At 43.6% G+C, this 12,362-nt stretch overlaps 1 protein-coding gene across 1 annotated transcript in view; it reads left to right on the top strand.

The window, feature by feature from the left end:
• Positions 1 to 11,123, top strand: part of LOC128350612 (endogenous retrovirus group 3 member 1 Env polyprotein-like) — a 44,021-nt gene extending 32,898 nt beyond the window's left edge. Inside the window, exon 3 of the mRNA XM_053309293.1 lies at positions 10,731 to 11,123. The gene's annotated coding sequence lies outside the window, so the exon portion shown is untranslated. The remainder of the gene's footprint in view (positions 1 to 10,730) is intronic.
• Positions 11,124 to 12,362: the final 1,239 nt, after the last annotated feature.

Raw genomic sequence — 12,362 nt, 5'->3', positions numbered from 1 at the left:
GACCTCGCTGTGATTCTCTGTGGGGAGGTTAGTGCTATCAGGCTTCCTCCCCGCAAAAGTGGGTAGCCCTTCTCACCCATCGTGAGATGGGCTTCATTATCTGCTGTCTTATTAGCCCATCCAGCTAATTCCATGAAAGAAAAAAGAAATAACTGGAATATGTTTTGGATCTTAGATTGTCTACGTGTAGGTTCAGTTATTCCTAGCTGATTAACATAGGTACTGCCATTCTTCTGAGTTATGGGATTTATTCTGATTTCTGAGACTTCATTTCAGTAAGTGATTTCGTAGGGGTTGAGCTCAACCTGGTTAGTTATGTTGGGGACTTTGGCTGCTATTCTTGAAGGAGCATTGATTTTAAATTAAATAATACTGTGTCAATTTCCTTTGGAGAAAAATTGCTACTGACATCTATTTACTTCATTATTCTTATCAATGGTAATTTGTGGATGTACTATTACATGTGTTTGTGGATTTTCTGAAAAACCATCGATCCAATCCTCTTCAGTTGTTTCTTCATTTCATTTACTAACACATCCTAAAGACACTGATCTATTTACAATAGCTTGTTGTTCAATTAATGCAAGATGGAGAAGGATTGAAATAGTTGTTGTTCTTCAGGTTCTGGACTTTCTATTTGCAAAGATCTATCACTTAAAACCCTTTTTGACAGAACTTGTTTCTGGACTCAGAATTGCTTCTTACCTGGATTAATTAGTGACATTCTTTTCATGTTAGGAGGAATCTTGATAGTGTTAATAATGCTAGGTGGTTGTTTAGCTAAATTACTTACAGAAATAGATAAAGGTTTTACAAACCTGTCTTCAAAGACTAGACTAGCTACTGCTCTGTAACTAGACAGATCTTTTTCTCTTTGTATCACACTCTCAATTGCACTTGCAAAGTTTAACAAAAATATTTTCCTATACAATTAATCCTGTAGAATTTCTTTACAGTTTAAATCAATGGTCCAACATACAAGAGAAAACTCAAATGATGAACCACACTAGAAAAGGGCTTCCATTATGAAATAAACCCTTTCTAAGGAAATATAGTAAGAAAATTTTGATTTCTATATTGTATTGTATGGGAGAACTAATTTCAAGATTATTCGCTTCATAAATAATTTAACACTTAGCTGATGGATCATATTTAAAAGCAAGTTTTCTTGTTTTTAATTTTCAGATTTAGAGTGATTAGTTCAGATTTCCCATCCTCTTAGTTAGTTACTGATAAAACAAATCCAACTTGACCTGAATTTCCCTTAATTGGTCATAAATAGATTGAACAGTTCTTGCAAGCAAGAGAGTCTGCAATCCTGCAATGATAACACAAGGCTTATAAGGTGATTTGACCCAGTTCAGCTCTGAGAGAACAGGGGACCGAGCTGCAGTATTCACATTTTTATCAAGGTCTAAATCAGATTCCAGAACTTCATTTCTCACAGGAATCTCCATTTTTTAGTTGCTCAGATTCTTCCTTTTAATAACTGATCAATTTAGCTTTATTTTCCCGTTCAAGTATCAGCTGGGCTGGTCCCTTTCCTATCTCTTTTTTATTCTTCCATTTAAAACCAACTATTGGCACAGTGGGGATATCAAATCAAATCTTTATTGTTACGATCATTCAACCAGCAAAACACAAAGTACAAAAGCTTTACATAAAAACGAGCTTTACATAAAAGCGAACTTGGTCAAATAAAATAATAAACTGTTGAAACATAGAACAGAACCATAACACCCGAGTGCATCCATTACATAAAACAGAGGGCTCCATGCATTGTAATAATATAATATTTAATTCAATCCAACCCCATATCTCGCTTCTCAACATTTCTTATCCTAGTCTTATTAGCCAGAAAACAGTACTTCGCCATGTTATAAGATACTGCATCCCAACGGTCTGTCAAAAGTAATTCCAGATAGAACTGTTCAGAACAACTGGGGTATGCTGTTAAAAAAGGACTTATATCTCTCTCCCACAAAGTTTGATAAAACTGGCAATTCAAGATAACATGGGCCGTTGACTCCACTTCCCCAGAACCACAAGGGCAGACACGCTCCTTATAGGGGATCTCACGGTATCTCCCCACCCAGACAGCCGTTTCTAAGGCATTACACTGGGCCAGCGTCAGAGCCCTCCGGAAACTAGGTACTAATATTTTATTAAGGTATCTTGCTGGGCCAGACAGTGATGTTTGATTACCTAAATAGGTGTCAACCCCTATCTGGCTTCTGTCCATCTGTTTCTCCATATCCATAATGCGTTGGTGCAGACATGATCTCGCTCTCCCATAGCCCAAGACAACCAAAGCATCGCTGGAGAAGTCATAGTAATTCAACCCCTTCTCCACATAAATTTCCACCTAGACCTATATGTATCATTCAACACTAAGGGTGCTAGTCCTACTGGCTGAAAAATCAACTTCAGCCAGTATTCAAATATTACCAGCCAAACACTTGCCTCCACCCGAACCCAGCCCGCTTCCAATCATAGAAATACATTGGGGACACCCCGGGGTAGTTGGAGCACACTTCTCAAAAACTTTGATTGGATTGCCTCCAGCCTGTCAAGGTTGGAATAGATACCTAGCTGCACTCCATAAAGGAGCAAAGGCCAGACTTTGGCCGAAAAAAGTTTAAGGACAGCCGGAACAAACTCTGTACCTTGCCTCCTATGAAAGGAGTTAATAGCAGCTGCTGTCCTCGAGGCATTTTGCATTATATATTCCTTGTGCGCATTCCTCCTAGTATTGGTCTGGAAGACTATACCCAAATACTTAAACTGTGATCCCTGTTCAAGTCTATGTCCATTCAACATCCAACACCGCTTCTTAAGTTTGTTGGCAAAAGCCATCATCTTGGTCTTTTCATAATTTATGGTGATCGCCTGTGAATCACAGTAGGACACCAGAGCATTAAGGGCTCTCTTGAGGCCAGTTGGGGTCCGTGATAAAATCACCATGTCATCCGCATATAGGAGTATATTCAAGTGTCTATTGGCCAGCTTAGGGGGGGTGAAAATCCTGGTTATTCATCTGAGTAACTAAGTTATTAATATAGAAATTGAATAACATTGGGGCAAAAATACACCCTTGCCTAATCCCTCTACTCGTTCTGATTTCATTTGTAAGATGCACTTTGTTACTGCAACGCACCCTTATTCTTGAATTTTCATGCATCTTAATTATTAAGAGTAACAACCTCCTATCAGTGGATGATCTTACCAATTTCCCCCACAGTATTTCCCTTGAGATTAAATCAAATGCATATTTAAAATCTACGAACACAGTGTATAATGTAGAATTTGACTTTCCTGTATATTTCTTGGCTAAATGTTGAAGTACCAAGGCTGGGTCTGCTACCAAATGACCTGCCCTGAAACCATTTGCTCCTCTGCTAGGATTGTTTCTGTGTCAAGCTAATCTACCAGATGATTATACAAATGTCTAGTGTACAGCTTAGTCACTATGCTAAGAAGACTGATAGGGTGGTAATTCCCTGGCAGCTTCCAATCTCCCTTCTTATATATGGGGACCACGATAGCAACTCCCCAGTCTTTTGCTACACATGCTGTCCTGTCAGTATAAGAAAACAATGCTGCCAATACAGCGGTCCACCATTCCAAATTGCAAGATATTAACTCTACCGATATATAATCAGCACCAGGTGCTTTTCCTGGTTTTAATTGTTTGACAAGCGAAGCATTTTCTGCACACAGTACCAATGGCCATTCAGTTAAGGTGTCAGCATTTAGCTCTGGAACCTCAATATTTACTTCCAATTTCCTATACAACTTACAAAAATGCTCTTCCCAGGCTGCTGCTGTTATTTGACAACCAGACCTTAAAGGACGCCTGCTCTGTCATGCAATAATATGCCAGAATAAAGATGAATTTTTAAGTTGAGCAGCCTCTATTAACTGATTCCACACAACTCTATCCGCTTCCCTCTTTTTAGTTTTCAGTAGCTGTTTATAATGCCTCTTGGCTTGTACCAAAGAATACAATGGCATTAAACAGAGCTTTCAGTGGGGAAATGGCTTGACTACAAAGCCAGAGGTTGTCAGTTCACATCCCCGCTGGAATATTTCCCAGACTATGGGCAACGCCTATATTGGGTAGCAGCAATATAGGAAGATGCTGAAAGGCATCATCTCATACTCCGTGGGAGGAGGCAATGGTGAACCTCTCCTGTATTCTACCAAAAGAAAACCAAAGGCCTCTGTGGTCGCCAGGAGTCGACACCGACTTGATGGCACAGTTTACCTTTATTAGCTTAAACAGAGGCAGTCAAATCACAACCCAGAATATGAGGAACATTCACCAGATCGTAATGGAGTCATGAACACAGCATTAAAAAGAGTCAGAGTTAATAAATGGGAATAAAATAAGAAGTTATCACATGGGTGCCACACTGGTGTCAACTGACTGGTATACAGAAGATTAAAAACGTCAAGTTCAACTTAAGATTTTATTCTGCTGGGCTGGCTTTAGATCCACAGGCAAAGAGCCCTTTTGCTCTTGCCCTTTAGATCATGCCTCTGGCAGGCCCAGGCTTCTGAAATGCCTGAGGAAAGGGTGCAGAAGTAGGAAACAAACCCTCAGATTCTGACCAGGTGGCAAACTTTCCTTCCTTCTTCCCTCCACACCATTGAAACGATAGAATAGTGTGCAGCCTCCTGTCATCATGACTTTTACATTTGAAAAGCCTTTCCATGAGGTATTTGAGTTCACATAGTTCACACGGTTCAGCTGAATTATCTCTCCCCCCCCCCAATGTGGAGATAACAAAGAGCCTGGACACCATGTTTCACTGAAACAGAAACTAACTTTAATTTTGCCTTCCAAAACCTCCCCTTTCTCCCTACCAGTGCCACTCCCCACTAGTGTCCCTGAACTATATATGATTACCCCACACCCCACAGACAAACATTCAGCTGCTCCCCTCATAATATGATTCTGCTACCTGGCTGGTTGTTGCTGGGCTAGTCCAACTGCCTGTCAAAGAATTGCCGTGCTGGGTGAGCAGGTGACTGGCTCGGCTCTTGCTATGCCCAATCTCAAGAGCAATGAGTGACTTGTAATGGGTGCATTGACTCCTCGTGTACCTGGCCACAGCACCAATAGACACCTTGGCTATGGTGACAACATAAGACTCAGCTTCCCCTGCTCCCAGATATGCCCACAACTGCCCCAGTTTCTCCAGAGCCTGACCACACTTGCAGGCAGCAGCAACAGGGCAGAAGGGATGAGAGAGTGCTGCTGTACCTATTTGGCAGAGGAAGGCCACCTGCAGTTTCACAACAGTGCAGGCAGTCGAAGAGTGCTCACACTGGGGCTGGTATTAATAAGATCACTTAGGAAATTCTCTTTTGTGGTTTTAAATAGATCAGCTGGGAAAGTGTTTTATTTCCCCCCTCTTCCACCTCTGGAGCCTTGTGAACTAAACAGCTAGTTTTCATCCAGTTGTCTCACAAAGCAAAAGACAGTTTGGGATATAAAAGCAGGAAAGAGAGAGAGAGAGAGAGAGAGAGAGAGATCCTGCAGAAGATGCTGGGACATTAAAGGCACTCCTTAAATGCCTGCAACCTTGGTCCAGCATGGCTGTCTAAGCCCTCACTCGTTTCTCCCCTGTCACCCTGCTCAGTTTTGGCTACCTGGCTTGGAATTGGATAAAAAAAAGTAAAAAGGTTAAAACAATTACAACAATTTAAAACTTAAAACAACGTTAAAATGATTAAAAACCATCAAACTATTAAAACAGTATCTAATTAAAAGCCTAGCCAGGTTAAGTGGCACAGTAGGGAAATGCTTGATTAACAAGCAGAAGGTTGCCGGTTCAAATCCCTGCTGGTGCTATATCGGGCAGCAGCAATATAGGAAGATGCTGAAAGGCGTCATCTCTTACTGCACGGGAGGAGGCAATGGTAAACCCCTCCTGTGTTCTACCAAAGAAAACCACAGGGCTCTGTGGGTGCTGGGAGTCGAAATCGACTCGACGGCTCACTTTAATAAAAAAGCCTGGGTGAACAAATGTGTCTTGACTGCCTTTTAAAAAGTTGTAAGAGATGGAGAGGCTCTTATTTCAGCAGGGAGCACGTTCCAAAGCCTCAGGGCAGCAACGGAGAAGGCCTGTCCCTGAGCAGCCACCAGACGAGCCTGGCAACTGCAGACGAACCTCTCCTGGTTATCTCAATGGGCCGTGTGGCTCATAGCTAAGAAGATGTTATCTTAAATATCTTTATCACTGCACTGCACTGCAGCTAACTCAGAGACTCAACCTACACTCTCCACCCCAATCACCTGGTGAACAAATCACCAGGGCCTGATGGCATCCATCCAAGAGTCCTCAAAGAACTCAAATGTGAAATTGCTGACCTCCTTGCTAAAATATTTAACTTATCCCTGAAATCGGGCTCTGTACCAGAGGACTGGAGAGTAGCAAATGTAACACTGATTTTCAGAAAGGGATCCAGGGGCGATCCGGGAAATTACAGGCCGTTTAGCCTAATGTCCGTTCCAGGCAAATTGATGGAAAGCATCCTCAAGGATAAAATTGTAAAGCACCTAGAAGAACAGGCCCTGCTGGGAGTGAGCCAGCATGGCTTCCGCAAAGGTAAATCTTGCCTCACCAACCTTTTGGACTTCTTTGAGAGTGTCAACAAGTATGTGGATCAAGGTGATCCAGTTGACATAGTCTACCTGGACTTCCAAAAAGCTTTTGACAAAGTTCCTCATCAAAGACTCCTGAGGAAACTTAGCTGTCATGGGATAAAGGGACAAGTACATGTGTGGATTGCTAACTGGTTGAAAGACAGGAAACAGAGGGTAGGTATAAATGGAGAGTTTTCATAATGGAGGGAAGTAAGAAGTGGGGTCCCCCAGGGATCTGTACTGGGACCGGTGCATTTTAATTTATTCATAAATGATCTAGAAGCAGGGGTAAGCAGCAATGTGGCCAAATTTGCAGATGATACCAAACTCTTCCAGGTAGTGAAATCCAAAACGGATTGTGAGCAGCTCCAAAAGGATCTCTCCAAACTGTGTGAGTGGGCAACAAAATGGCAAATGCAGTTCAATGTTAGCAAGTGTAAAGTGATGCACATTGGGACGAAAAACCCCAACTTCAAGTATATGCTGATGGGATGGACCGGGAGATGGATCTTGGGGTTGTGGTTGACAGCTCGTTGAAAGTGTTGATTCAATGTGCGACAGCTGTGAAAAAGGCAAATTCCATGCTAGGGATCATTAGGAAGGGGGTTGAAAATAAAACGGCTAACATTATAATGCCCTTATACAAAACTATGGTGCGACCACACTTGGAGTACTGCGTACAATTCTGGTCACCACATCTTAAAAAGGACATTGTTGAACTGGAGAAGGTACAGAAGAGGGCAACCAAGATGATCAGGGGCCTAGAGCACCTTTCTTATGAGGCAAGACTACAACACCTTGGGCTTTTTAGTTTAGAAAAAAGATGACTGCGGGGAGACATGATAGAGGTCTATAAAATCATGCATGGCGTGGAGAAAGTGGAGAGAGAGAGATTCTTTTCCCTCTCACACAACACTAGAACCAGGGGTCACTCCATGAAATTGGTTGCCAGGAGGTCTAGGACCAACAAACGGAAGTACTTTTTCACATAATGCGTGATCCACTTGTGGAACTCTCTGCCACAGGATGTGGTGACGGCCAACAACCTGGATGGCTTTAAGAGGGGTTTGGATGACTTCATGGAGGAGAAGTCTATCAATGGCTACTAGTCAGAGGGCTGTGGGCCACCTCCAGCCTCAAGGGCAGGATGCCTCTGAGTACCAGTTGCAGGGGAGTAATGGCAGGAGAGAGGGCACACCCTCAACTCCTGCCTGTGACTTCCAGCGGCATCTGGTGGGCCACTGTGCGAAACAGGATGCTGGACTAGATGGGCCTTGAGCCTGATCCAGCAGGGCTGTTCTTATGTTCTAGGGGGAGGACCATGTTACCAACAACAATTCGTTGATTTATTCTTGCGCAAGAACCCGAGCGCCCCCCCCCGCCAGAGAAATCATATACGGAAAAGGGCTTTAGTTATCAACAAATCCTTGAACTGCAGAATGAGCCTTACACACCATTGAGAACACCTTGCAGACTTCCTGGTAAATGACTCAGTTCACTGGGCTTCCTTGCAGTAAACAAGGGGTGAAAGGGCCATTGCCTTGCAGTAAACAAGTAGGATTGCTCAGAAGTAAATGAGTCAGTTCCATGGCCTTCCTCTTAAGTAAGTGACTGTTCTCTCTCTCTCCCATGAACTGCTCCATTGCCGTGTAGTAAACAGATGGGATTGCACAGAAGTTTATTTATTTATTTATTTATTACACTTGTCTACCGCCCCAAACCTGTGTCTCTGGGTGGTTCACAATGACAAAACAGCTAAAAACACATATAAAAACACATAAAAGCAATTAAAAACTAACAATTTAAAAATCAGTCACAGAATTAAAACCTATAAATTATCCAGAAGCTGAAAAAGCCTGAGTAAAAAGATGGATTTTAAAGTGTTTTTTACAAATTGTCAAAGATGGGGAGGATCGTATCTCAATAGGGAGCACATTCCATAGTCCCGGGGCAGCAACCGAGAAGGCCTGTCTCCGTTTGGCCACCAGACAAACTGGCAGCAACTGGAGATGGACTTCCACAGACAACCAAAATGGACAGTGGGGCTCATAATGAAGAAGAGGTTCTCTCAAATACCCAGGGCCTAAGCCATTTAGGGCTTTATAAGTTATAACCAGCACTTTGTATTTTGCCCAAAAACCTATTGTCAGCCAGTGTAACTCCATCAGTAGAGGTGTAATGTGGTCTCTCCGAGATGACCCAGGGACTAGCCTGGCTGCCACATTCTGAACCAATTGAAGTTTCCAGTCTACGTACAAAGGCAGCCCCACATAGAGCGCATTACAGAAGTAAAGTCTGGAGGTTACCAACAAATGTACCACTGTTTTGAGGTCATTGATCTCTAGAAACGGGAGCAGCTGGCCTATCAGCTGATAGAAAGCACCCCTGGCCACTGCCTCAACCTGAGAAACCAGGGAGAGGTGTGAATCCAGAAGTACTCCCAGACTGCGAACCTGTTTCTTTTGGGGAAGTGTGACCCCATCTAGAACAGGTAGGTCAAAATCGTCTCTCGAGTTCTGACCCCGCACAATAAGTACCTCCATCTTATCTGGATTCAGCTTCAGTTTATTCTCCCTCATCCAGCCCATTACTGCTTTCAGGCAGGCATTTAGGGAGGATATGCCAGGTCCTGAAGAAGTTGACATGGAGAAGTAGATAATTTAGTTCAATGGGGAAGCACAGCTCCTTCTGTTCTGCTTGCACAAGCAAGAGCAACTTCTAGGAAGTTGCAACTTCTAGGAAGCCATTTGCAACTCAGCCAGCAAAGAGAACAGGGACGGCAGGAGAGTTCTCCTGCCGACCCCTTGAGATGGGGGGATATTTGGCAAGAAGGGGGAGGCAGGGGACCTTTGGAAAGCTGCAGGGGGCGGCCGCCAGCCGAGGGGGCTTAGCTTGAAGGGGGCGGCAGGGACTGGGAGCGATCCTGCCACCCGATTACATATAGGAATGGAGGAGCCCGAGCTGCGCCAGCGGAGATTGAAGCCGGCGGCACCCTGCCGCCCGATTACTACAAGAATTACGGTGCCTTAGATGGAAGGGGTGAGTAAAGCCCCCCCCCGTTTTTATTGGAACCCCCTACCCCAGTGCCAGACCGGTTCCGTGCACACCCCTAATCTGTTGCAGCGTGTGATCTGGAAATGCCCTAGACCAGAGCAGCAGCTGCAGGGATGCAAGAACCCCCAATCTAGAGGGACGGAGGGAGCCGTGGATGTCCCCCAGAGATGTGTGACTAGGGGGCATCTCCCCCCCCCCCGCGTGCTCAGTTGTACCTACACCTTGAGCTGTGCCTTTCCTCTCCTCTTTAACTCAGAATGCTTTGTGTTTTGTACATGCCTACTTCTTTTCTTGGCCTCCTGTGCATGTGTGCCAACCAATAAGACTTTTCCTGCCAAGGATTTCAACAACCATCAGATTTCCAACCAAGCCACTTCACCTTTTGATCTGGGTACCACCCAATATTAGCTGAAGTACCACCACTGGTATGGGTAATCGCTGGCTGGAAAAAACTGGTCTAATATTTGAGAAGTTTGGTAAAGAAAGCAAATAGTGTTTGGCAAGTGGGCAAGTGTTTGGCGGCAGCAAGAATTCTGATAGCCAAATGCTAGAATTCAAGGATATTGCCAAGCACATAGGAAGATATGGTGCATTGTGCTAATGGCGAAAATAAGTGCACCCATCAATATGAAAAATGGAAAAGCTAAAGCTATGACCATATTTGAAAGTGACTGGAGTTAAAAGGTTCTGGAATAATAAATCAGGAAAACCTGAGTGGAATGATATTATCAAAAAGTGTAAGAAATACTGATTGTGTATAGAATATAGTTATTCCAAATGCAGTTAGTTTGGCCAGTCAATAAAAATAAAAATATAACAACCAAGTATATGAAGGCTGAATAATCCCGCTCCCCTGCCTTTTCTCTTCTCTTCTGTTTGGAAGGCTGGTTGGTACATTCTTTTTTAAACTGTTTGGCACTCTAAGAATCAGGAATGAGATGCTTCTGTAATGTTATGAATTTTAAGCTCGTATTTGATTGTGTGTACACTTTGTCTCAATAAACAATTTCTTCGTTAAAAGCACTGATCTAACAACACCTGATGGGGCAAAATTCCAGTGGAAGCCGTTTGGAAAGAGACAAGGCCAGAGCAGGCAATCAAAAAGAGATCCAGTGGGAAGACTCCTCTGTGGACAGATACTTCAGAGTCACAAAAGGCTTTACTTTTTAAATTACTGAAAAGTCTCATGGCAAACTAACAATTCACTGGTTTGAGAATTACTGTTCTGCATGTATATGCTGCCACCTACAGCCAGACATTATGTACCAGTATCATAATTTCTGTTTTTCTCTAGCAAATGTGGAAAACAAAGTAATCCAGTATAACAAAGTGTCGCTGTTTTAAACCTCACTTTACAGTTAATCAAATCTGAGAGCTAATGAATTATTTTTCAAGAAAAATAAATTCCAGACAGAACAAAGCAAAGTTATTTCTTGTTCCGAATAGTTAGAAGCCTGTGTTGGATTCCTGGACAGTTTTTGAAAGTCTCAGTGTGGCTAACAGTGAAATCACACATTTATAAGAACATAAGAACAGCCCTGCTGGATCAGGCCCAAGGCCCATCTAGTCCAGCATCCTGTTTCGCACAGTGGCCCACCAGATGCCACTGGAAGCCACAGACAGGAGTTGAGGGCATGCCCTCTCTCCTGCCATTACTCCCCTGCAACTGGTACTCAGAGGCACCCTGCCCTTGAGGCTGGAGGTGGCCCACAGGATGTGGGTTTCCAAACCGGTGCTGGCTGCAGTACCACAAATGTGGGGCATTCATAAGGGAACACTTGTGGGTCAGAGGAAGAGATGGTTAACATGTCCTGCATCTACCTCTCCTCCCATTTTCCCCTCACCTGAGTTTAATTCCAGTTTCAAAGCCTGGGGGAGAGGGATGAGTAAATGCAGTGGGAAGGAGAATCAAGGACGTGGGGATGTGTTAAAACAACTGGAGTTTTAAAACAGCTGGAGGCTTTACTGTGGGTGTATTGCGAGGCTTTACTGCAAGTTCAAAGTTGCCCAAAACAACCAATGCAAAAAGTGGATTTTTTCTTCTCTGGATATATATTGGGCTGCACGTTAACATGCAATGAAAAACCCAAATCATGTGTGAAGCACTTCTCGATAGCTCACAGGGACTTTGGGGTAAATTTATCCAATATGTGAATGCACACATTAGGACATAAGAACAGCCCTGCTGGATCAGGCACAAGGTCCATCTAGTCCAGCATCCTGTTTCATACAGTGGCCCACCAGATGCCTTTGGGGACCCCACAGGGAAGAGGTATGTGCATGCCCTCTCTCCTGCTGTTGCTCCCCTGCAACTGGTATTCAGAGGCATCGTGAATAGACAGCCTCCAGTCTAGTAGCCATTGATAGACCTGTCCTCCATGAATCTGTCTAAGCCCCTTTTAAAGCCATCCAAGCATCTCGAGTTTCTGCTTCTGTGAGTGTCCTGGAGCAGTATGCCACTGGTTTCAACTCTCCTTCATGATCTTGCAGTAACACTCCTTCTAACTACTAGCTACTAGCACCAGCACGGATGACAGTGTGATGACTGACATCATAGAATGCTAACACTGGGGCCTCTGTTAAAAGTTCTTTTACTCTTCTTGAGGCTTCATCTTGGTCCCCTCCCCCATACCAAGCAGTGTTTACCTTTAAG

Source organism: Hemicordylus capensis, chromosome 1 (genome assembly GCF_027244095.1).
Source record: "Hemicordylus capensis ecotype Gifberg chromosome 1, rHemCap1.1.pri, whole genome shotgun sequence".
NCBI lineage: Eukaryota > Metazoa > Chordata > Lepidosauria > Squamata > Cordylidae > Hemicordylus > Hemicordylus capensis.
Note: the sequence above shows the minus strand (reverse complement) of the source record. Positions and strands in the feature narration are given on the sequence as shown.